At 42.0% G+C, this 24,888-nt stretch overlaps 1 protein-coding gene and 1 pseudogene across 1 annotated transcript in view; both read right to left on the bottom strand.

The window, feature by feature from the left end:
- Nucleotides 1-24,888, bottom strand: part of GPM6A (glycoprotein M6A) — a 218,913-nt gene that overhangs the window by 39,311 nt on the left and 154,714 nt on the right. The gene's annotated exons all lie outside the window — the stretch shown is intronic.
- On the bottom strand, nt 11,986-12,102 carry LOC136656224 (5S ribosomal RNA; annotated as a pseudogene).

A 24,888-nucleotide genomic window follows, 5' to 3' on the forward strand; every position in this document is an offset into this window, starting at 1 on the left:
TTGGTCCCTGAGCTCCCAATACCAATGGCACTGGTGATACAACTTGTGCCAATGTGCACAGCAGCCCCTACCAATCATCAAAGGGAAGCATCGCCCAGTGACCTAAGCATAATTTCAGGGCCTAACGGCTCCATTTGCCAGTGGGAAGGGTGGGGGGAGTCATGGTTGCCCATTGCCTGCTGCCAACTTGGTTGTACGGGGGGCGGGATGCACCAAGGAGGGCCCAATGCAGAGCTCTGGCCCAGGGATTCTAGCAACCTGACATAAGCACTGTGACAGCGCCATCAGTGCTCTGTACCTGTACACATCTTAGTAGATTGACCTGGAGGGTGGAAGCAGAGGATGCCTGAGTCCAGTTGCTTGAGGAAGGAGAAGGATGCAAAGGCCATATTGCAGGTCAAGTCTGTAGGACCCAATGATTCATAGGCACCATAATATATAGTGAGGGCCGAGGAGTGCATCCACTGTAGTTCGGACAAAACAGGAATGTCCTTTGAGATTCAGTTCAAGGGGGCAAGCATCTACTTAATGTCAAGACTTCCATTTCTCATTTCCTCCACCCCCATGTACTTAAGAAACTGCTATAATCAATTACCACAATCCAAGACCCATGAAACTAACGACATGCCCAGCAGGGATTTTATTTATTTTTATTAAAACAGCAACCTCCTGCATCATATCACAAGCTGCTTTGACTCTCAGGGATGCTTGAGTTTTTTCTCAATGAAATAAAACCCAGCTATCTTGCTATGGTATACACAAGCCCTGAAGCATGCTGAAGGGAACTCTCTGGATGGTGGCCAGCGCATATTTTTTTTCCTGTTTGCAAATCAATCTGTATCCAAGCTCACATGTACTCTGAAGCTGGAACTGCAGCCGGAGAAGTAGAAGCTGTTTCTCCAAAGGCATCACAATGTACCTATTCTTAGTCTTTAAAATGTATAATATCCCCAAAGCATATATATTTCATTAAACCGGAAACTCTCATTTATGGGCATTAATGGTTATGAAAATGCCAAGAAAATTGTGTTGTGATTGGCTTTTATGTGTTTTCAGTACATTAAGTTTATTGCAGTTTAAATGAGACATCCTACTCCCGCAGCTAATAAACACACAAGATATGGATATTTAACAGTGCCTGCACTGTAAGGTAAATTAGTCAGCCACATTGACACAGACCTTCTAATCTACAAACTTGCAAAATGAGTTAGTGCAAATTCATCCACCTGTCATACTTAACATGTTCCTATCAAGTGACGGAATGAAAAGGGCACACCAGAATCCATCTTTCCATGGCAGAATGATGAATCATCTTCTCTGCAGATCAGCTAACCTCATATTGATTCATTCACTCAGATTCACTCCATAGTGCACAAAGAAGTGGTACAGTCCTGAGCAAGGACTTTAACAAGTTCAGAACAGAATGTGGTTCCCAATGAGATAGGGAACCATCTTCTCATTCTTCTTGCTATGTAAACTGCTCTGAGGACTTTTTTTTGTTGAACAGTGGTATACAGTGGGCCCTTGTTATCTGTGGGGGATCTGTTTCAGGACCTCCCCACAGATACCGAATTTGACGGATAATTGAATCCACAGGGGTACTAGCACAGTGCCGTAATGACTTACCAGGTTTAAGTCCTCTGGAGTTGCGCATGATTCCCAGCCTCCTTAGAAGGCCACCTGTATGCAACTGGAAGGTACTTCTGGTCAACATAGGGAAACTAGCAGTGCCTTCCGGGCATATCCAGGAGGCCTTCTGAGGAATGCGGAGGCCTCATGCAGCCTTCCAGCACCTCAGAACACCACCCAGATATGACTGGGAACCATTTTTTGGTCTCACCTGCAAGGTTCCCTGAGGCCCTCCAGCCGCAGGATCCATGGATATTCAAATCCGCAGGTGCCAAGCCCAGAGATAAGAAGGGCCCACTGCACCACTATTGTGAACCCCTACTCTATTTCAGAAGTCTGAAATGTGAATATCAAGACTTCTTCACATATAAGCAATTCATCTAGGCTAGGGAATTTGCTACCACATAATGAGATAGCTGAGATACTTGCAACAAGGAAATTAGGCAAATTCATTGAATACAAGTCTATCAAAAGCTATTAGTCATGACAGCTATATGCCACCTCCAGATGCAAAGGCAGCACTCCTTTGAAAGCCAGTTGTAGGGGCGCAAGGGTAGAAGAATAATCTGCCTTCATCTCTTACTTATAGGCTTCCAGAAGCATCTGTTGAGTCACTGTGGGGAACACGATGCTGAACTAGATGGGTCTTTAGTCCGATCCTGCAGGGTTTTTCTTACATAAGAAAATCAGTGTGGGCCCTTGATTGGGAATGGGATTTGACAACTTCATTATATAACTTTTTAATACAGCAATTGCTTCATTTTTAGAATTTTGAAGACTGTAGCATGTTTTGAGCTAGATGTTGTGCAACCAGAAGTTTGCTACTTTGTGATATCTTAAATGAGTCCATAAGCTGAAAGGAAATGTCTATTTCAAACTTAATATTGCAAGGGCCCACAATCCCATCCAACATTCCAGTGCCGATGCAGCTGCAATGGAGCCTCGAAGTGCGGGAACAAACATTCACTTGGCTTGAGGAGCCTTCTGTGACTGCCCACCACCACCAGAGGATGCAACACACACCACACTGGCATGGCTGCATTGGTGCTGCAATGTTGGATAGGATACAACTTCAAGAGAGGGCAGATGCTTGAAGACTCCAGGAATATGATTTTGGCCTGACTGAAACCACAGCATCAGTTCCTACATCACTTCACCTACATGTGTACTTTTTTCCTCTGCAGGAATCAAAATGTTTAGCTGAAGCTAATCCTATTTACTAATATAAGTCAGGCTTGCCGAAGTTGTGATATACCAAGCAGAACATAGACCATCAGCCACGTAGTGTAGCCTGCCAAGGACTTGGCTTAACACACAGAGATACACTGAGGTTATCAGCTCAGCCTAAAGCTGTTCTTGGAGATCTTCGTCCAACATAATGTTGGAAATTCCTGGAGATCCTGTTAAATCTCCATGATGGCTTTCATTTGTCACCTGGGCATTAATGTCAATGTCTGCAGGCTCGAAGCTTGGCAACCCTAAAACACAAACATTATTTGTTTTGGCATTGGGAGTTCAACAGAGCTGCTGGTTGGCTGCCACATATGCCTGGTTCAGGTTTGCTGGGTCACAAGTTTGGAAGGCCTGATAAGTGCTCTGATCAAGTGAGAAGTAAAAAGACTTTATACTGCATTTTACAGCATGCCTCCAGATCCGCTTATATATACATGTTGGACCTCATGAGAGTTCATGTTCCTAGACCCCTGCAGATACCAAACCATGGATGAGCTCCACCAGAAGTGCCTTCCGGTCATGTCCAGAGGTGTTCTGAGGCGTGTGAAGGCTGTGCATGGTCTCAGCACACCTTGGAACACATCCCAGAGGTTTCCATCCTAGAGGCATCTGAGATACACTTCTGAGAAGTTTGTCTCAGAAGCCTCTGGAATGTGTTATGAAGCACGCAGAAGTCACGCGGGACTTCCATGTGCCTCAGAACACCTCTCGGACGCAACTGAAAGACACTTCTGGTTGCATCCAAGAAGTTTGCTGAGGACCTCAATTGTGGGTTCAGAACCTGCAGTAAGTCAAATCAGCAGGTTCCAAACCCACAGATGAGGAGAACTCACTGTACTGCAAAGAGAACTCAGTTGTGAAATTAAACAGAATATATACAAAGCAGTTTTACTACATGAAGAAAGAAAGAAAAAACCCACCAGTTTTCTGTACAGGGGAAGAAGTTTGGTGAAAAACAAAATAGGGAGAAATTAAAGAATGCCTTAGAATGCTGTCTTTTCAATAGATCATATGTATTCATATTTTATAACTAGGTTTATTTCCCATTTAAATGGCACATTTTACCTGCATTTCTAATATCTTCTGTTCTCCAATTCAGGCATAGAAGTAAACTGAATATAGCGTACATCAAAATCTCTTAGCAAAGCATCATGTACAGAACAGGCTGGTCACTTCCCTTCCTCAACACCTCTTTACTACATACAGGGAGAAGCAATTATGAAGATAGATTTTATATAACGAAATGCCAGAGTCAAGTCTTCCCTTCAGTGCCATTCTGCAACTCTGTTGTTTCAGAGGAATGCCTCAAACATCGTTGGTTATAGTTACAGACTTCTGGTTATGAAGCATGTTGATGCCACATCATAATATACTTCTGATGTTTTAAACTCAACCCTGTAAGGCGCACCTACGCCCAGTGAAATGAATTAGAAAAGGAAAATGGAAAGCCAGATGACAGGCTGCAACAGTACCCAGCTCATCATTTGTTTGCCCTTCATGTTATGGTGTTAAATGGCAACTGCCTAATATGGGTAATCCCATGTGTTAAAAAAGTGATTGCTGATATTTAGTTGTGCAACAAAGTAAGGGCGATGTCAGGGAAACTAACACATCCATGGTCCAGAGCCCTTAAAACCTCTGCAAATGAACAAAGAAGCCATAGCTACTGGGGAAACTCATAAACTAATGGCAGCAGCACATCAGTTGCACTTGTGCATCAGATCAACCCATCCTTTGTCTGTGGCAGAGAGATCTCTGCCTCTCCGCTCTTATCAGATTCTCAGTTTGCACACATTTTCCATGCAGAGGCTTTTAACTGGCAACTAAGGGTAGACACAAAGGGATGGAGTTTTCAGGCTCCTGCCCTATTTTATTTTTCTCCCCACAGCAAATGGAATGGCATGCTACTTTCTGGTGTCAGCCTACACCTTTGATCAGCCCTAAAATGATGGCGGCTGTCTCAGAGAAGGGATTTTTGTCAAAGCAAATTAATGAAGCTGAGTTAAGTTATATTATAGCAAGGGATCTGGCAGGTTCTCTCTTTCACACACCCACACATGCAGCATAAAGCCTGGTCTCTTTTTTTTCCTACTGCTGCTATGTGATGTATTGCTGATTGTGGCACACTCTAAGTTACATGGGGGAGAGGATCAGCCGTTCTCTTGATTCTATAGGATGATTCTTAAATCCAACAAACTACATTTTATGATCCTGAACTACTGGAGTGAAAAAAGCAGAGCTGCTAAGATGATTGCCAAACTGAATTTATGAGTCAATCATCTTCAGTGATCCAAACATTAAGAATAACACAATTATTATTAACAACATTGATATATCACTTTTCAACAACAACAAAAAGTATACACAGGGGTTTACAGACAAAAATCAGATAAATAAATGGATCTCTGTCCCCAAAAGGATATCAGTGTAAAAAGATATGCAGAACTGACACCAGCGACAGTCATTAGAAAAGGCACTGTGCTGGGCTGAAGAGCGGCTGTTACTCTTTCCCTGCTAAATTTACAAGGTACATCACTTCAAAAAGTGCCTCTTTGCCTAGTTAGCAAGGTAACTATGGTTTTAGAACCACTTTGCATTAGGCTCCAGGGTGATGGAAGGAGCTCCTTGCCTCAGCACGAACTCAAATGGAGCGGTTTTAAGCCTGAGAGACTTCCTGCTTGCCACTCTGCCATGCTACAACGGGTAAGAAAGGGATTTTTTAAAGCTGTGTTAAGGGATGTGTTTTTTAAATTTTTTCTATTGATTTTATTTAATACCATTTTTGGCATCTGCGGGGGTTCCAAGAATAGAACCCCTGTGGATGCTAAGACACGATGCTGAGACAATCAAGGATTCCATTAAGTTTGATATCATTTGGACAGAGATAGCAAAGAAGACAATCTGCCTTCACCATTTCTTTTTAATCCCTGGCTTGAAGCAGACTAGAATATGGGAGGGAACATAGCTCAGTGACAAAGTAATGGCTTTTTTATTTTATTTTACACAATGGTATTGCTCACATACTGGGACTCAGTGCCCCATTTCCAAAGTGGGTTATCAGCACTCCCAAAGCCTACAGTATCGATTATCTGTTTGGTGGGTACACACAGGTTGCAGGGACATCTGACATTCAGCAATTGGTGCTAGATACAGACTGTTTTTTGATATTTTGATACACCCTCCTGCAGCAAACTGCCCAGACACAGAGACCTTCATCCACATCCAGGGCCACAGAATACAGACAACACACCCATAAAAGCTTCTGTCAGAGGTGTGAAACTCATTTCATACAGCATGTCAAACAGCATACATGATGCCTGCTGAGGGCCGGAAGTGATGTTATGAAGCAGATGATGACCAGAAGTACTTTTTGCTCACTTAGGGACTCATTAGCCACAAATGATAGAAGAGAAAATCTTCTATCGTATTTTCATATTTTCAAGATATGATACATGGGAGAGCACAATTATCACACAGACTGCCCTTTTACAGCAGTGACACCTCAGCACAGCTCAGTGGCTGAGAGCTGCTGCTGGTGGTGCTGGGAGAACCCAAGAGCCGGTTGAAGAGCTTCCGTGGGCTGCATCCTGCCCTCAGGCCTTATGTTTTACACCCCTGGCTTGGATCTTCCCACCAAAGGCCAATCAAATTTTCATTCAGTATTACCACAGATAATTCCTTAACCCATGCAGAGCCATACAAATATTAGGTTTAGTGTGAGTTAGGTGGAGAATGTGCTTAAAAGCCAGCCTCTGTGCATATTCACAGACCATTGTGTAGAATGTATACATATTGAGAGGAAGAGTGCACTGCCCAGTCAACAGGCATAAATTCCAAGCTATGTTGGATGATGTGATCATTACATAGGCTGACCAGTGAACATGCACAGGCTTCAAATGGAGAATATGCATATTACTTAAGCATGATAAGCATGTGAAATATCCTTAACTACACTGCAAGTTAGTCACAACTCACTGCTGAAAAGGAACTTCGATTAGACCTGTATGTGCTTTCTGTCCAAACCAGTGAATCATTTCCCTTGAGAGTAAAATCTAAATGCACTGGGAAGTAGGAACTACCTATTAAACTACTGTTGCATTTTGCTTGTTGGTGATGTGGCTATCTTTCTTTTCCCTTTCTGCCTACATGCTGTGAAAATTTGTTTGTGCAAAATGCTGAACGTACAACTAACCTCATTTTTACTTTAGTATCATTTGAAGAAATCAGCAGTGCAGAAAGAATGGCAAAAGCAGCAGGGCTGGCAATAAGGTATGTTTGATATGGTAATAGAAGACACTGTGACACTCCAGGCTAAGGGGTAATATAGTGATATATGGAGACAGAATGGACAGTAATAAAAAAAAAATAGAAACCTGCCATTTGCCAAACATAGCTGCACTGTGGTTTCTGTGATTAGCAGTACCGCACAGAAAACAGATTAGCAATTAATGGCTTTTTAATGGCTTCTATTTGGGGGAATGCAGAATTTTTATCATTGTCTTTCTGAGAGCTCACCAGAAATGTGTGAGAGAGAAACCAATCTGATATTCTACGTTCATAATGTATTTTAAGGAAACTAAAAAACATTGGCATGTGCTATACTAGATTTCCAATGGATAAACTGAAGTCAAAATGCATTCCATTTGAGTAATTCTCATCAAGTGTCAAAAATAACAGGGCATGTTAGAACGTGGAAACCTAAGGTGGCATTCACAGTGACACAACTGAAGGAGATTTAAGGCCCAACTCCATCAGGGTCTTATGGTGGCGGATCTCAAGATCCTTCGCTGTAAGTCCTGGAACTATAGTACAAGAGTTACTCCATCATTCTGTGGGCTGGGCACACCACTGTAAACGGCCAGGGACCACACACAACTGCCACTGGCCTTCAGAACTCTCCCAGTCTCTGCTGGAGGAGGTAAGTTGGTGGCAGGAGTGATTCAGGGGAGGATTGGGGCAGAAAGCTGGCAGTTGGGCCACATTGGGGTGAGGATCTCTGCCGCAGCCATACATGCCCAAATCCTACCTCCCCTTCCTGGCCCAGACTCATCCCTTAAGTCTCCTTGGACCTATACCAGCTTGCAGCTACTCATAACCCAGCTGCGAGCAGAAGGCAAAACTTTCCTCCTTGTGCAAGAGGTTGTTCATCAATCTGTTTGCGGATGAGTCTGTACAATGCATTTGAATAGCGCAGGGCATCACATGTCTGAGTAGTGCAAGAACTAGTCTTGAACCCGTCACTTTCTTTGTGCGCCAAGTCACTTATTTTGTGTACCAACGTTGCACAACATCACTCTGCTTGCACAAGGCCATTTCAGCTGATGGAAGACACCTCCCCCAGCATTCCCTGAAAGTTGCACAGCAGTGTGGCTGCACAGCTGTAATGAAAGTTCCGTGCTGCTATTAAAGGTTGCAGCGCACTGGTGAAAGGGTGGTGTGGTGGCAGGCATGGTGATGTCATGGCTAGCGGTTTTGAAGCTCAGGCTAACTGGGCCAAATCATACACAACTGTGTCCTCATGCCAGTCTGTCAGTTTTTTCCACCGTTTGCTCTCAATCTGGTGCTCTGGTGCTTGGCAATGACATCATCTCTGCCTGCTCAGCCACCACAGGACTCTGCACAGCAGAGAAGAAAATTAGAGGAAACATTGACCTCCACATGTCACTCCTAGTATGGACAGCTTATATAAGAGCAAGGGAGGTTGCTGTCAGAAAAATAATCAAGTGAAGTCACTTTTGAAACAATGGACACCATTTCATTTTTAATAGAGACAAGGGTTCAGTTAGCTTTAAAAATGAGAGGCATGTTGTGTTATCCAAACTCCACCGGCATCCTTAGTGATTGTTGCTCTGCTAGACTAAAGTTAATCAAGACCTTGAATCCCTCAAGCATAATCAAGAAACTATTAGAATTGAGATTAGAACCAAGGTCACAAACATATTTATTTACTAAGACCATTTGTACCTTCCACTGAGTTTAGAAGCTGGCTCCCCAAAGAGTAAACAACAGGACCATGATAAGATCATAAAAACATGGAACACCATAATAAAACAATAGATAAATTTGCAGTAAAACAGACTAAAACAGCAGCTAAAACATCAAGTCATGCCGTCCATTTTAAAAGCCTGTGTGAATTAAACCCCTTATGGGCCCAATCCTATCTGATTTTCCAGCGCTGATGCAGCCATGCCAACAGAGTGTGCACTACATCCTGTGGTAGAGGGGCAGCCACAGAGGCCACCTCATTTTTTCCCTTACCTTGGGGCTGCATTAGCGCTGGAAGGTTGGATAGGATTGGGCCCTCAGTTGACACCTAAAACTCTGAAAAGCTGCCTGGGAACAGAAATCACCACTAGGGTACTGCCTACCTCCAGTACCTGCCATCCCTAACTCCAAACTGCCATCCCTAACTCCAGGGACACGCCTGAAGAAATATCTCAGTAGAAGATCTCAGAAAGCCAGAAAATTGTGTGGGACCAGGTAGTGATTCGCTATTTATAGTGCTTCACTTTGTTAGTTCTGTCATAGTAAATAAATCTAATCTATTTACTTTGAAGTCAGAAATAACTTCTACTTACCCTCACTTAGCCTAAGCTAAGAATCTGGAAGAAGATGGTGTCACTGCCACCATTATCCACCCTGTCCAGAAGAAGAAAAATCCATGAAACTACCTCTACATAAGCTAGTTGCTGCTCAAAGTAGCTTCCAAAGAACAGTGCTAAAGGACAATATACATTTGATTACTTTCTGGTCTCTTTTTTTTTTATTTAATCTATCTTCAGAGTGCGGAACCTCCTTGTGAGTCTGAGCAGCTTCTACACTGCTGTTCCAGCCACTTGGGAGTCCCTGACTTGACTGGAGATGATGTCATTATATACAATGAGAATGCCTTTCACTCCAATTTAAATCCCTAGCAGTTCCATAGCTGGCTCTGTAAAAAGTAATTTGCATTAGTAAATCTAATGTTCCCACTGCATATGTAAATACAACCATGAATGCTATTTACACAAACTATTTTGCACAATACACAGTGCTTGGCTCTTCAACTGTTCCAACATGATGACAAAACAGGAAGTGGATGAGTCACAATTTCATGAAGCCAACTTTAAGTCAGAATCAATAACATGCTAGTTCCCAACGCAAAGTACCTCTCAAAAGCAGCCAGTAACAAGCTGTTTCAACTGTCTGATTTATGTGTTAATCCCAACCCATTTTTCAAGGAATAAGGTTCACTCCTGCAATTCTCATAATACTTTCCACTTGTCACAATGTAGTCATCAATCACATTGAACACCAGAGGTGTCAGCGCCACAGCTGCAATATAAATAACACACAGCTTGCAGGGTTGTTGTAAGGACAACATCCAGATAATAACATGCAAAATGCTTTGTGCACTCAGAAAGCACAAGGGTGAACCCTCAATTTAACAGACTTTAGAAACAATGGACATTTTCTGCTTCATTACAAACTAGTCATATATGTTTTGGCAATGTCCATCTATGTTGACTTCACTGCATTCAGATTTAACGGTCCTTCAGCCGTTAAACACCCCTATTCATTCATTAAATCAAGGATTCACTGTAAACAAATGCTAATTATTATTAAAGACTAAGGCGCCAAGGTCTTTGATACATCATGCTTTGATCATAATAGTATCATAAATTTTAATTTCTGCATGCATCACATAAATCTATCATTCAGGTTTCCTTATAAAACAAGAATCGAGGTTAGGTTACTGTTGCAGCAGAGTTATATAACCCATTGTAGAAAAGATTGCCTTGCTCCTGGCAGCACTTGTTTAAAGCATTTCTGCTGCTAAAGCTTCTCCTTTAGGCTGGGGTAAATGAAAGCTACTGAACAATCTACATTTAACAACCTTAGCAAAGAAACAAGATTAGCGCCATTAAAATAAATGGAAATGCATTTTACCGTACTTGCAGGTATCTTATAAAATGTTTATTACCCTCCAGTGTACAATAACAGCAGTACATTCTGACCACATTTGCTTTATGCACCTGGCAATTCTGCTTAAAGAGAGTATTCAATTCACACATTCACAGCGACTACCAAGAAATGCAACAGCAGTGCATGCTACAAGCATCTAAGCCAGGGGTCTCCAAACTTTTTGGCCAGAGGGCCGCATCAAATGTCTGGCACAGTTTTGTTTTTTTAATTATTTTTTTATTTTTCCATAAACTAACACACATACAAAACACATACATACAAACACTGAGGTTGCAGGATACCATATAATTAATAATTAATTCTACCAATAATTTCTTATATCTCTTAATATAATCAAAAAAGAAAAGAAAAAAAGGAAATGTCTGGCACAGTTTTGAAGGCCGGAAAAAAAATAGAAATATAAAATTTATATAAATAAATTAGAGATGGAACTTAGATGTGTGAATAAATGAATGAATGGGCTCATTCATTCAACCTCTCTGGCCCTTAGAATACCCTCCAGATGCAACCAGAGCATAGTTCCAGTCATGTTCGGCGAAGTGGGCCAGGGGCTTTCAGGGGACAAGAGGCTGGCCGCAGGCCGTATAGAGGCTCACCGCGGGCCGCATCCGGCCCCCAGACCGGGGGACCCCTGGTCTAAGCCATCATCATTACATCATGAAATGAAATATATAAATGCTCCCAAGGCACATATTTTCCAAGAAACTCTACTTTCTTACGCTAAAATGAAAAAGGGGGATGAATTATATGTAGACATTATTGCAATATTAAGAAAACGTTGAAGTAAGATCACTATGGGTTATGGCCTAATTTTAGGTAGTCTTAACTATAGAAGTTTGTCGTGCTTAAGTTCCATTTATTTCAAACTTAGGACATACCTAAGGTCGCAATGTTAACCAATTTTCCAACACTGACATAAGGGCAATGCAACTCCGAGGTAAGGGAACAAACATTGCCCTACTTTGAGGAGGCCTCCATGACTGGCCCCCAACTGCAGGATGCAGCACATGCCCCACTGGCACAGCTATGCCAGTGCTGAAAAATTGGTTAGCATTGCACCCTAAGTCTATAAAATTTGTTGAACTCAGAATTGTTGGAAGTCACTACAAATATTTTACAGATGGTTGGCAACCTTCAGTTTCCAAAGACTATGGTATAAGCCTACAGCACCCGGTATTCCCAGGAGGTCTCCCATCCAAGTACTAACCAGGCCTGACCCTGCTTAGCTTCCAAGATCAGACAAGATCAGGGATGTGCAGGGTAACAGTTGCTGCCATTTTACAGATATTTAACTGCTATAAGATGCCCTTCTTTTACAACACAATCCTATGCACATCTACTCCAAATTAAGTCTCATATTCAATGGAGCTTACATCCAAGAGAGCGTGCACCTGATTGCAACTTTGGTTTTATGATTGAATTACAATTATTTACCTCCAAATATAAAATTGGACCCAATCACACAAAGACTGAAGTATCCTAAGATGATTCCCAGTTCCCAAGTTTAAATTTCAGCATGAATAGTCATTTCATATTGACTAAAGCTCAAATATACAACTTCACTGCAGTTATTTTTAACTACAGTCCCTATCTAGTAACTGAGGGTCCAATCCTATCCAACTTTCCAGTGCTGGTGCTGCCGTGCCAATGGGGCATGCGCTGCATCCTGTGGTGGGAACTGTTCACAGAGGCCTTCTCAAGGTATGGGAACATCTGCATTGCAGTTGCAGTGGTGCTGGAAAGTTGGGTAGGATTGAGGCCTCAGTTCTTTCTTATTTTAGCCTCACCTGTAGCCTTCACACACAAAGTTGTATGCTGTAAAGCTTCTACTTCCACCAGGGCCTCTGAGAAGAATTTTATCAGAGGGTACAAAGTATCTTTTGGGCCCCTTTGCAAGGGGTGTGTGAAACAGAGTGGGGAAAGGTGGTGACAGGCAAGCTGAATAGGGGCAAAGAGGGGCAAAACAGGGAAGGGGGGTAGAAACAGTTGGAAAAGTCTCTGGAGCCCAGGTCTATCCACCAATGTGGATTCAGTAGCATCCCCAGTCACGGTAGTAACCCCAGCATCCCGTGACAGTAACAAGTCTGAGTAGATAGGAAAACGTAATATTCCAGGAAATTTCTGGGCCCCCTCCTTTGGCTCCTGGGCCCCCCTTTTGACCTTGGGCCTGGGTACAAATTACCCCCTTTACCCCCTCTCCTAGGCCCTGACTTCCACCATTTTTTAATGTAGTCATGCACAAGAACAGGGCTGGCCCATCCATGAGGCCAACAGAAGCAGTCGCCCTAGGCAGCTGATTGGTGGAGGGGGGGCACCTATCTCTGTCCACCTATTTGACTCAACTGCTCTTCCTTCTCCTTCCACTCCCCAGATTGGAAAAAGAAGAGGAAATGTGGACTAAGAGTGCTGAGCAGGAGCACTGGAGTACAAGAGGGAAGGCTTGCAAAGAATTGGGTAAGGGGGGCAGTATTTGGCACACTACCTCAGGAGTTTGTTCCCTTACCCCAGGTAGCACTCCAGTCTGCTCAATGGGGCCACTCAGAGCTGCGCCATCTATTGAGGGCTTCGAGCTTGGGATGGGGGTTAGGATGCAACAGAGGTCTGCTCTGCCATTCCCTGCCCCCTTGGGTCTGAACTGCCCCTCCACGTCATTCCCAACCCAAACACCCCACCTCTAGAATGCTCTCTGCTGCCCTGTGCAACACTTAACTACCCCAGTGGCAATCAGACAGGATGTGGCACCCGTGGGATTCTGCAGGCCTTCTCACTTAGTGGGTGTTGAAAAACACTTTACAGTGCTTTTATGACACCCAGAGCTGGTGCTCCTCCATGACAGAATTGGGCTCTTAGACTCTTACAAAATACAAGTTCTGTAATAACTTCCATCACAATCCAAACTTTATTCAAGGTGTATGAATAGTTCACAGAATACCTAAGAGGCACAAATTAAATTGCACACGCTGCAATAAAAATTCAAATAAAAATGTCTGTTCAACAAGAATTTTGGAAGTTTTGAAACAGATAAATAAAGCATACAACTACTGTTCCTACCTTCATTGTAATTCTTGTAATGTTCCCCACACAGCAAGTCTGGCATAATCTGGTGAAATTACTGACATTGCATCCTCCTTTATGTTACAAAGTCACCTTCAGGTGAGAGTGTGTGTAATTTGTTCTGAGGACATGGACTTAAAAATCAATTCAAAGAAAGTAGATAAGAGCATTACACTGAAAGGATACTATCAGCAAGGAATCATATCAAATTTGTTTTTAACCCACTTCTGCCCAGCCCACAGGTGTACACATTTGATCCCTGTTGCATTGGGCAGAAATGGCTTAAGTGAGGAGTTTGGCCTTAGGAGAATAACTGTGTGAATGCATTTGCAGTTAGATCAATTTCTCATTCAGCAAATACAAGTTGAAGATTTAGAAAAACCAAAAACCCCAAGCTATATTCACCAGTTGTTGTTCTCATGTCCATGATCATATAATTAGCTAACCAGACCCAGTATAGGACATGTAAGATATGGAAGGCATGTAAGATAGGATAGGATATGTAAGATATGGAATGCTATTTTGAAAATTAAAATGGTAGAATCCTAATAAATATCATCCGTGATAGATCTTAGCTTAAAACTCCTATAACAAGGAAGTATCTTGCTTCTCTACTGGAGAAAAGTGCGAACTCTTTTTATTTGGTCTCAAACACAAACTGTGGAGAAAACTCTGGTAACAGAACACTGAATTTTGTATTATTGTAGATGTCTCCCTGGTGCCAGTTCTCCAGGTCCTTTTTTCCCAGGCCCTCCCCTTCAGCCAGCACAGGCCTTCCCGGTGGTGCTGCCTACACATGAGTCATTGCAAGTGCACTTTATGGCACATTTGTGATGGCTAGTGCCAGCGCAGCCACCACTGCACCAGCGCTAGTGAAGAATAGGCTCATGCTGTTAATTAGCTGAACAAAATTAACAAATATGATTCATACAAAAGAAATGTATCTCCACATATTACACCAAACCATGTGTATAGCATTTTTTGATCCTGAAGCATATGCGGGCAAGATCAAGCACTTTTTATACCCATTCATTTTAATGGGAAAGTTAAACACTTGCTTACATTTTATTTAAATGAATAAGGTGTTCAACACTGGCTAATCATGAGCATTATTTCTAAGAATTGTTTACCATCACAATTCATCACTGGGGCAAGATGAGAATTTGCAGTTTTGCATCATTACCATGTGCAACTTCAAAAACTCTCAAGTTATATATGAAATAGTTACGGAAGGTGTTTTATTGCATAATCTGTCTTTCAGGCATTCTGCTGGAGGCATGGTTCTGCATCTCTCTTACCGCTGAGAATACTCTTGAGCTTGGACCTAATCTCTGTGATGGATGTTCTTTCTGCTATCACAGAGCTAAGGAAAATTCTAATTACACACTTTTTAAACATTGATTTTCCCTCAGTCTTTCTTTCTCAGTTGGGAGACAACGCTCATGTGCTAAACTTTGAAGCTGGATATTCCATACATGTGACACTGAGACTATCTGTAATGGAGCTGTAGCTCAGAGATGCAGCACATGTTAAGCATGCAGAAGATCGCAGGTTTAAGCCTTGCATCACCAGGTAGGGAAGGGCGCAATCAGTATTGTTGTATACAATACTGAACGAGATAGAGTAGTGGTATGACTCAGTAGGCCACTTCATATGTTTAATATATCCAAAAGCAAGAATACAAACTTTGGGGTAAATCTTCAGCTCTCATCAGCCATGTACTTTTTTCCCCTACCCAAGTGGTTCTCAAACTTATAGCACTGGGGCCACTTTTTAGAATAAGAACATGCCAGGACCCACCCGAAGTGATGTCATGACCAGGAGCGACATCAACAAGCAGGAAGATTTTTAATCATCCTAGGCTACAATCCTACCTACACTTACCCAGGAGTAAGTCCCATTTACAATCATTGTTAAAAGCATATACATAGTAGCCTGTTGAAAGTACAGATCTGTAACATGTCCCCAAATGCAGTCAAATACCATGGTAGCTTCAAGTCTAATATATTAAAAATAAAATATTGAAATGAATGGGAACCTGAAATTGGCCTGTGACCCACCTAGTGGGTCCCAACCACAGTTTGAGAAAACCGCTCCTCCCCATTACTAAAGCTTGAAATAGCATTCCTGAACAGCATCATGATAACAGCAGTGACATTCCTTCTATGCTGTAAGTACAAAGACAACTAGAAAAGATGAGTACACAGTATCATTAACGAATAAACGATGCTTCCTCTCTCAGTTGCTAAGGATAGGCAATTAGTGTAACACAATATTCACCGCGTTGCTAGTTGTCCTGTTGGTCTTTCAGAAATAAAATCAAAGGAAACATTATGGTTATATCTTTATCATAAAGGTGTCGCCCCTACAGTTTATTGGGAATAATATCCCAATTTATTCCCACCAGGAAATCACAGTGAAGGCAATGTTTTGTGGGGGAAACATGCATTCAAAATACAACTCCTCCTCTAACACAAACAGGTTCCTGCTATTATCCAACACTGCATTGTGTAGTAAATGGCACTGAAAGCCATTTCTAAGCTTACATCAAACATGACAAAATGGGCTATAGCTTAAGAGAGGACTGTATAGCAGACCAGCTCCCTCTTTATTAAGACCTATATAACTTTACTGTCTGCAATCATTGCCTTGCCAGCATAAGGGATTTCCAAAGATGAACACAGCCATTTTTCCCTCCCTATTCTTTGCAGTAACTCATTTTATGTGACAAAACTACAGATAATCATACTCCAAGCTGCTGGCTTGCCATAGGGTAGCAACTGCAGTTAGAGAAAGGGCAAAGGTCAGGCTGAGCTGTGCTGCTCTTGCTACTGGGGAACACAAACAAGTTCCCTGCAGGTTACAAAATGCCCTGATATGAAGATATGACTACTAGGTTGACTACTTTTCCAGTACCTATTTATTTGCACCTTCTCTTCCTATTCCAAAACACTGCCTTGCCATTTGGAATTCAGTCCTAGATAACATTTCAAGGGGTTGACAAATAGCAAAATCCAGAAAGGCATATAAAACTAGTCTTCTTTGTATATTTATTGATCAAGTGGGATAAGGTGATACAATGATCCCGTGTGGTTTTCCCCTGTCTAAATCCACTTTTTCTGGCCAAGTATTTCCTGATACTCCATCCAAGGAGTAAGTTTGATTAATAAATGCCTAGCATATTGCTAGCCAATGATGGACAAATGGTTTAATAATAATATTCTTTCCCCATTCTGCACCACTTCAGACACTTTCTCCCCAGTTCAATTCACTTCTGGTTATCATGGTGAGAAGAAAAACTTTGGGGGTGATGGAGTGCAAAGAGCAGAGCACTGTTGAATGCCCTGGGTTGTGCTGTCCAACATGAACCCCTAATGAAAAGCAAACAGCTTTCATTGGTGAACAGACACATCAAACTCCGCATTTGAACAATTTGACGGCAGTGCAAAACAAGGCACCTCCATTGAAAACTACCGCCCCTTGCCAAGTTTCCCTCTCTCAATGCGTTGCATCTACTTGGACACTCTTCCTCCAGATATCATTTCAGTGTGTTTTTGTCACTGAAAGTAAAGTAGGCAATAAAAAAAAGCATATCAATATGACAAGGGGCAAACCGACCTGGTCTTTATAAAGTGGGAAGGGAACTTGACAAAGAACTTTCATTATTTATGGCAGCTCTACTTTGGTTGTATCACATATCTGTGTCCACAGATCCTGTATCTGTAGTTTCAGGTACCTGCAGATCAGATCCATGGGCCCCCTGCATGCCCCATCCAGAGGCAAGGAAAGCTGTGCTCCTCTTGCCACCAGAGGGTGTTCTGAGCCCCGCAGAGGCTGTGTGCATCCACATGACACACATGGCCTCAGAATGACAGAGTTGTTTTTTTTTCCAAGCAACTTCCAATTTTATCATAAAATTGGAAATGACAATTATATTGCTTTATAAGGTATTATTGACCAGAGGGCTTCCCTGGACCTCAGAATGCCTTATAAGGCAATAAAAACATCACTTCTGATTTCATGATAAAACTGGAAGTCACTTTTAAAACTGTGATTCTGAGACCCACAGAGGCTGTGTCCGACCTCTGCGGGGCGCAGAAACCCTCTGGAGGCAAGGTGAGCGCAGTAGAGTCATCCCCTTTTATCCTGTAGTTCCAATCCTGAGCTGCTCCTCTCAGGTTTGAAGTCTGATAACTATTCCTCTTTAAAGATGTTCCAGGAAGGTCCTTCTTGAATTTCCTTCCAGCTCCAGATCTGGTGGATGCCACAGTCACAAAACTTTAGAGGGGGGATCTTAAGCTTGGTGGAAGAACACGCAGAGGGTCCCAGGTTCATGCCCTGGCATCTCCAGGCAAATCAGAGGGAAAAAAAATCACCAAAGAGCTGCTGCCATACACTATTGACAACACTGAGCTAAATATCTAATGCCATTCAGTATAAGCCAGCTTTCTATGTCCTTGCACAGATTATGATCATTCAAAGCATCAGTGTCAGAGGGCTCCAAGGAATGGACTGTAACATTATGTAGGTGTATACAGTTGCATATTTGCACATACATACTCTCATATGTATGTATGTATATGTATGTACATACATATATGCATGTATACATACATACATACATACATATTTGCACATACATACTCTCATGTAGTCTTGTGCACACTCATACACGATCACACACGAACAAAATACACATATGTTCATGCATACTCAACTTCTACTCTCACATCTCTACAAACGGTGAGAGTAGTTGGTGGTGATGAAGGTAAAATGGCATCTTGTCCCAAGCAAACTGCAATTTACAGAAGAATATAATACAGTCAGCCCCATCCTCTGTGGTTATGCAAACCTACCTCAAGCTTTCCTCTGCCATTTTGAGTCAACCATAGATTTAAGTTCCTTCTTTATTAACAGACCTACTTTCAGTCTTCCCTTGATACATCTTTGAAAGCCCTTCTCATTTCCCTTTAACTCTTTCGCTATCAACCATTTGTGCCAAGTTCCTGCTCTTCTTCTTCTATTTCCTCCTCCTTATGTAACTGATTATAGCCCCTTGATTATCATCAGCAGTTCCAACTTCTTCCTCTACTACTAATTCTGAATGTTAACTGACAATATATCCAATTACATAAGAGCATTTCAAATGTTCACTAACTTAAGTCACCTTTATGCCAGAATTTGCTGTTCTACTTTGTTTTTGTTTTATAGAACAAGCACTACAGATTTCACTTCTCTTACACCTTTTAAATTATTCTCAACTACTTGTTCCTTTAACTTTTAAAAACTCCTGTGCAGTTACTATGTCCTGTAAATACTGCAGTAAATATACTGATTAGATCAAATGCATATATCTATAAATAAGCACATATTTAGTGCTTTTTTAAAGTGCACACAACTGCAAAAAATGCTTTAGGAAAGTAGATGAGAAAAACAGGCTTGTCTCAGAGCCAAATTATGAAATCCTTTCTCCAGCAATAAAACTGATGACTTTAGCAGGAATCTTGCCAGAGAACAAATTAACTTTAACACACTACTAAAATGTGTAGGTATTTTCAGTTAAAATAATTTTAAAAAGAAGAAAAAGCCAAGTTGTATTGAGAAGATAAACATGCATGATGAACACCAGCAGAGCAGATCAGCTTGGGTTCCTGTGGTATCTTGTCTTTCCACTACATAACAGTATTGTATGTGGCAATGATTGCAGCACTGGGCCATCTGCCCAGTTGGGATCCATCCATAAAGGGAAGAAGTTCCCTCTTTTGTCATGGAAAAAACATGACAACCATCGACAATTGATTTGAAACTGCTCCTCACCACAAATGCATGTTGGAAGCTTTTATTATTTATTTATTTGCTCTATAGAATGGTTTGATTGAACAGACTCTCTGGACAGCATCACATATTATGGATAAAATTCTGCTGTCATTTGCATATCTCTTTCAAGTGGAGTGGTGTGAGCACACTTCACATTGGGAGGACACATACCCTGATGAAAAGATATGGATACCTTGGGAGGGGGAAGAGGAAGAGAGACACACCTATACTTCTTGCTGGAAAACCTATCCTGACACTGAATAAAAGTAGAACCAAGAGTGAGTACTGCTGGGAATGTAGTATTCCTACAACTAGCATGAAATCCATTTCTTGTTTGTAGCTGTAAAGGAGAAAAGCAGTGGCAGCAACCTAGTTTGGCCCAAGAATGCAAGATGGAGGACATAATTCAGGGTGTACAGGTGGTGCCACAAGTTTATGTAGGCCTGGTAGCACTACACTGGAAAGATATGGTGCAGGTGTGAGCACTGGCAGAGCTGAAGGAGGGGTGCGCTTGTCTGGGGGGGAAAGTATGGTATAGGTGCTCAGTGTATAAATGCAACACTGAGTGTGTACATTGTGTAAGTTGTATATCCATTGTAGGTAGGGGGTATCAATGGCTGCATTATACTAAACCAGTGGTTCCCAAACTCTTAGGGAGATTGGGAACCTGTTCTTGCAGAGGAGGAGGGCGGTGACATGATCGCCACTACTACACCACCGCCAGGGAAAGAAGCGTTTTTCTAACTTACCTGGGGGTCGCTATGGCTCTCTGGGGGGTCCAGGGAGCCTGTGATGCACCTTGCCATCCTCTCCACACTTGTAAACTGCTGTAAATAAATAAAAAAAAAAACACTTCCGGTTTCATGACAAGAACTGAAGTGGTTTTTGTTTCCCTAGTGGTTTGGAGATGCAGGAGGGAATGCAAAGTCCTAACCACCAGATAAATTTAAAAAAGCACTTCTGTCCTTGGCGGTGGTGCGATCATGGCAATTGCGTTGCCACAACCGTCCTGCCCCTACAGGAGGCAGCAACAGAGGTTTCCTGGCTGGGGCGTCATGACGCCGCAGTTTGAGAACCTCTGTACTAAACTTATGTGCCTTATACCTGGGGTATATTGGATAGTACTTACTCTTTGCTTTTGTGCTCTAACAACATGAACAGAGTGATATGAAGCCATTTGAAGCATTTGGATACAGAGAATTGAACCTCAGTGTGACAGAACAGCTGAGAGAAAGATTGTTAAAGTACATCTAAACTTAGAAGCACGAATATACCATATATGATGGAAAAGCATAAACACAGTCTGTTTCCCAGAATTTTTCACTGAAAATGAAAATCTACAATTTGTTAGGGGACTGAAGAAGAAAACTACAACACTTACAGATTATGAGCTGGGTTCAGACGCTAGAAAAACCTTCATGTGCAACACAACTATGGCCACAAGTACACCAATGAAGTAATGTCAGAACCAGATTCTCCACAATGAGAGTCTCTGCTTCCCAATGGTAATATAAAAGCTGCTGAAAAATCTGCAAGCTCCACTCTCATATGAGTTGTTGCAAGAAAGCAGCTCCTACAACAATGGATACACAGTCAGGCATTACTTCCTCCATTCATCTTTACCTGTGTCTATAAAATGGCTCCACTTGGTGTATTTTCCAACATCTAAGGAGCAATGCGGGTGTAAACTAGCCTGGTGCATGAGTTAGTGAATGCCCGAGCTGTAGGTGAATGCCCAAGCCCTTCCACAATTTGAAAGGCAATGCACAAACACTCCACCTCTTCTTATACAATCAGTGCCTCCTGAAAGGATGTGATTTTCCTTAAAGGCAATTTAATGGGAACGATCAAATGGTTCTGTCTGAGCAGTACTTTCAGTATACTTCTCAGTACTGGGGAAAAAAGCTACCCATGCTGTGTAAAGGTGAATTTCCTACAATGAACAGGAAAAATTGCTGTTCTAAATAAGAAGCACTTTTCTGCCTGACCCAAGACAAGGATATATTTTGCACAAAGAGCACCAGTCAAAAGTGTTACTACTTGACCATAATTCCAAGTGTGGCAGAAGGAACACTGAAAGGCAGACTGCCAATTTCTTTTGAAGTTGCACATACATCAAATAAAAATTTAAATCTTTATTTGTATCCGCGTATGTGTGCTTTCAACACCAAGCATTGTTTTATCTGCCTGTGCATGTCAAGTCAAGTCAACCTTTATTAGGCATAAACATTTGGTAGGTGAAGACTGTACGGAAACCGTAGAGAGAATATAAACCTAAGTAGTACACAAAGTGTGCATGTGTATTTTATCAAAGAAGCTGGTGTGCGCATGGAAAAGTTCTGTACCACATCTTCCTAGATGGGTAAAAATGGGGAAAAAAGTAGAGAATGTACTTTGTTAAAAAGACCAAACCATATGAATATAATGGCTTCCATCCTTTATTCCTAATATAAAAGTGCATGTTTTAAAAGCAAAGTATGGCATCTCCCCTATTAAAAAAATTCAGCAGGGAGCCCTGCAGAAGGTCATGCAGGGCTCCCCGCACCCCTGGGAGGCTGCAGGAGGCTCAGGTAAGTGGACCCAAGCCCCTGCAGCCCCCCTGAGCGGTGAGATCCTGGGGATCACGCTGCTGCCTTCCCCCTTCCCCCACTGCCTCCCCCCATCCCCACAAGAACTTAGAGTGGCTCAAAATCTCCCAGAGAGTTTGAAAAATGCTGGGTTAAGGTCTTGTGTGTAAATAGTAGATTATGAGGAAAAATATTAATACGTGATCTGGATCTAAAAACTACACGTGCAATTTAAGCATGATTGCAGTTTTAAAGTTCAATGGCATAATTATCATATTAATTTATGGTGCTGGGCACTGCAGGAGATGTCTCTGCATCTGCCTTATTTCTGCAGAAACTACTACTTAAGAAAATGCAAAGACAACATTCTTCAGCACATTCTTTTTACCTTATCCAACTGAGTCACAAATGATGAAGATAGAGATAGTGAGAGAGAGAACTAAACCTCTCTCTCTCTCTCTCTCTCTCTCTCTCTCTCACACACACACACACACACACACAGAGAGAGAGAGAGAGAGAGAGAGAGAGAGAGAGAGAGAGAGAGAGAGAGTCCTGCTAATGTGCATGGATATAGTCCATGGGCATAGGTGTTTTACCTTTTTTTTGACATTTTGAGTAGCAGTGGAACATCCTTCCATCACTAGTCCCAGCCCAACACACATTTAAAGTGCTCTTATTTGACTTGATTTCAGCAGACTTGCAGTGGGCATGGTAAATACGGGTTGGGTTATCTATTACGCGCATGGCAAACCAATCATACACAAACACAATTAAAAAGCAGAATTCAGCCCACATGCTCACAACCTCAAACTGGTCATGCAATGGCTGATTCACAGAAATGGGAGATGCAGGAAACGTTTTTATAGAATCATATAGTTGTAAAGGATCCACAAGGGCATGTAGTGCAATCCCCTGCCTGTAGCAGGAAATTCTCCTAGAGCACTGGTTCCCAACCTGTGGTCCACAAGACCCTGAGAAGCGGTCTGCAAGGTCTTGAAAAAAAAATCACCTTTGATCACTTCCTGCATCAGCTGTGGCTGTGGGTAATCCGTTTACTGCCCTCTCTGGTAGTCCGTGGGGGAGCACTTGCTCAAGAGATGCTTCCTCATAGACCACCAGAGAAGGTGAAGTACAGACTGTCTACAGCCACAACCAGCAACAAAAGCAGCAACCCACAAATCTTCTCTATGAATAATAAATTGTCTCTAATTATTACAAATTTAATTGTATTTTGTGTCCAGGGGTGTGGGGGATTGCATGAGGTCCATGACAACTCCAATTTTTGCTTCAGTGGTCTGCAGGCTCCTAAAGGTTGGGAACCACAGTCCTAGAGCATCTCCAGCAGATGCCTATCAAACCTCTACTTGAAGATCTCCAGTGAGGGAGAATCCACTATCTCCCTTGGCAATCTGTTCCACTACTGAACCGCCCTTACCATCAAGAATTCTTGGTGTCCCACCAAAAACTCCTCTCTTGCAGTTTGTACCCTTTAGATTTAGTTCTACTCTCAGAGGCAGTTGAGAACAAATTTATCCTTTCTTCCATATGACAGCCCTTAGGTATTTGAAGAGAATTATCATATCCCCTCTCAGTCTTCTCTTCTCCAGGCTGAACATACCAAGTTCCATCAATCTTTCCTCAGTCCTCTGATCCAGTCTTCTGATGGTCACGGTCACTCTTAACCTGCTCTAGTTTGGCTGCATCTTTCCTGGAGAGAGGTATCCATAACTGGACACAGTACTCCAGGTGAGGTCTGTCCAACAGAGAGTAAAGTGGAACCACTTCTTCTTGTGACTTGGAAGCTACAGTTCTACTAATGCAGGCTAAAATTGTGTTTGCCTCCTTTGCAGCTGCATCACACTGATTCATTTTGATACATACCTGTCTTTTTGAGCAACTGTGATGGCATGCCAGAAGCTGAATCCAGCATGTAGCAGCAGATGCACTCAGATTACTGTGACCTGCAAACCACGATGGGGAGGCTTTTCAAATGCCTGTCCCACTGGTTGTGTGAATTAACCCTGAATCATTCCCAAATGTTACCATCTTCGTGATTTTGGTATGTCACAGTTCATGATACAATTCAGCTTGACACATGTATAAAATGGGTGAGGACAGGGAACATCAAATGAAGAACACAACTGAATCTCAAGGCATACAACAGAAAGTATCTCATTCTACAATAATTTGTTACACAAAAAAAAAAATCTTACGTATAAAGAAATATATTTTGAAACCAGAGGTTGATTGGGGGTAGTTGCAAGGAGACTCTTTGAAGAATGCCCTAGGAAAACATTTACCTTTTATTAGACCAATATGCTCTAGTTCAGATAAATGAATATAATTGAGTCAGGATAGACTTTTGACTGGACAGATCCCCTTAGGTGTTCTGTAAATGAATGATTCTTTTGCAGAGTTAATGATAATAACTAGGATGTCTTCCAGTTAAATGACATCAGTGCTTGGAAAGGGGAGATGTATACTGCAGGAATGAAGGTCACCTAAAAGATTAACTATGGTGTTAATATTTTTTCAAGAACTTGTTTAGAAAGGTTTATAGATTTTATATATTGTGTTTACATAGCTACCCATCCGACATCTATAGTTGATATTCACATCTGAG

This window comes from Tiliqua scincoides, chromosome 6 (genome assembly GCF_035046505.1).
Source record: "Tiliqua scincoides isolate rTilSci1 chromosome 6, rTilSci1.hap2, whole genome shotgun sequence".
NCBI classification, from domain to species: Eukaryota; Metazoa; Chordata; class Lepidosauria; order Squamata; family Scincidae; genus Tiliqua; species Tiliqua scincoides.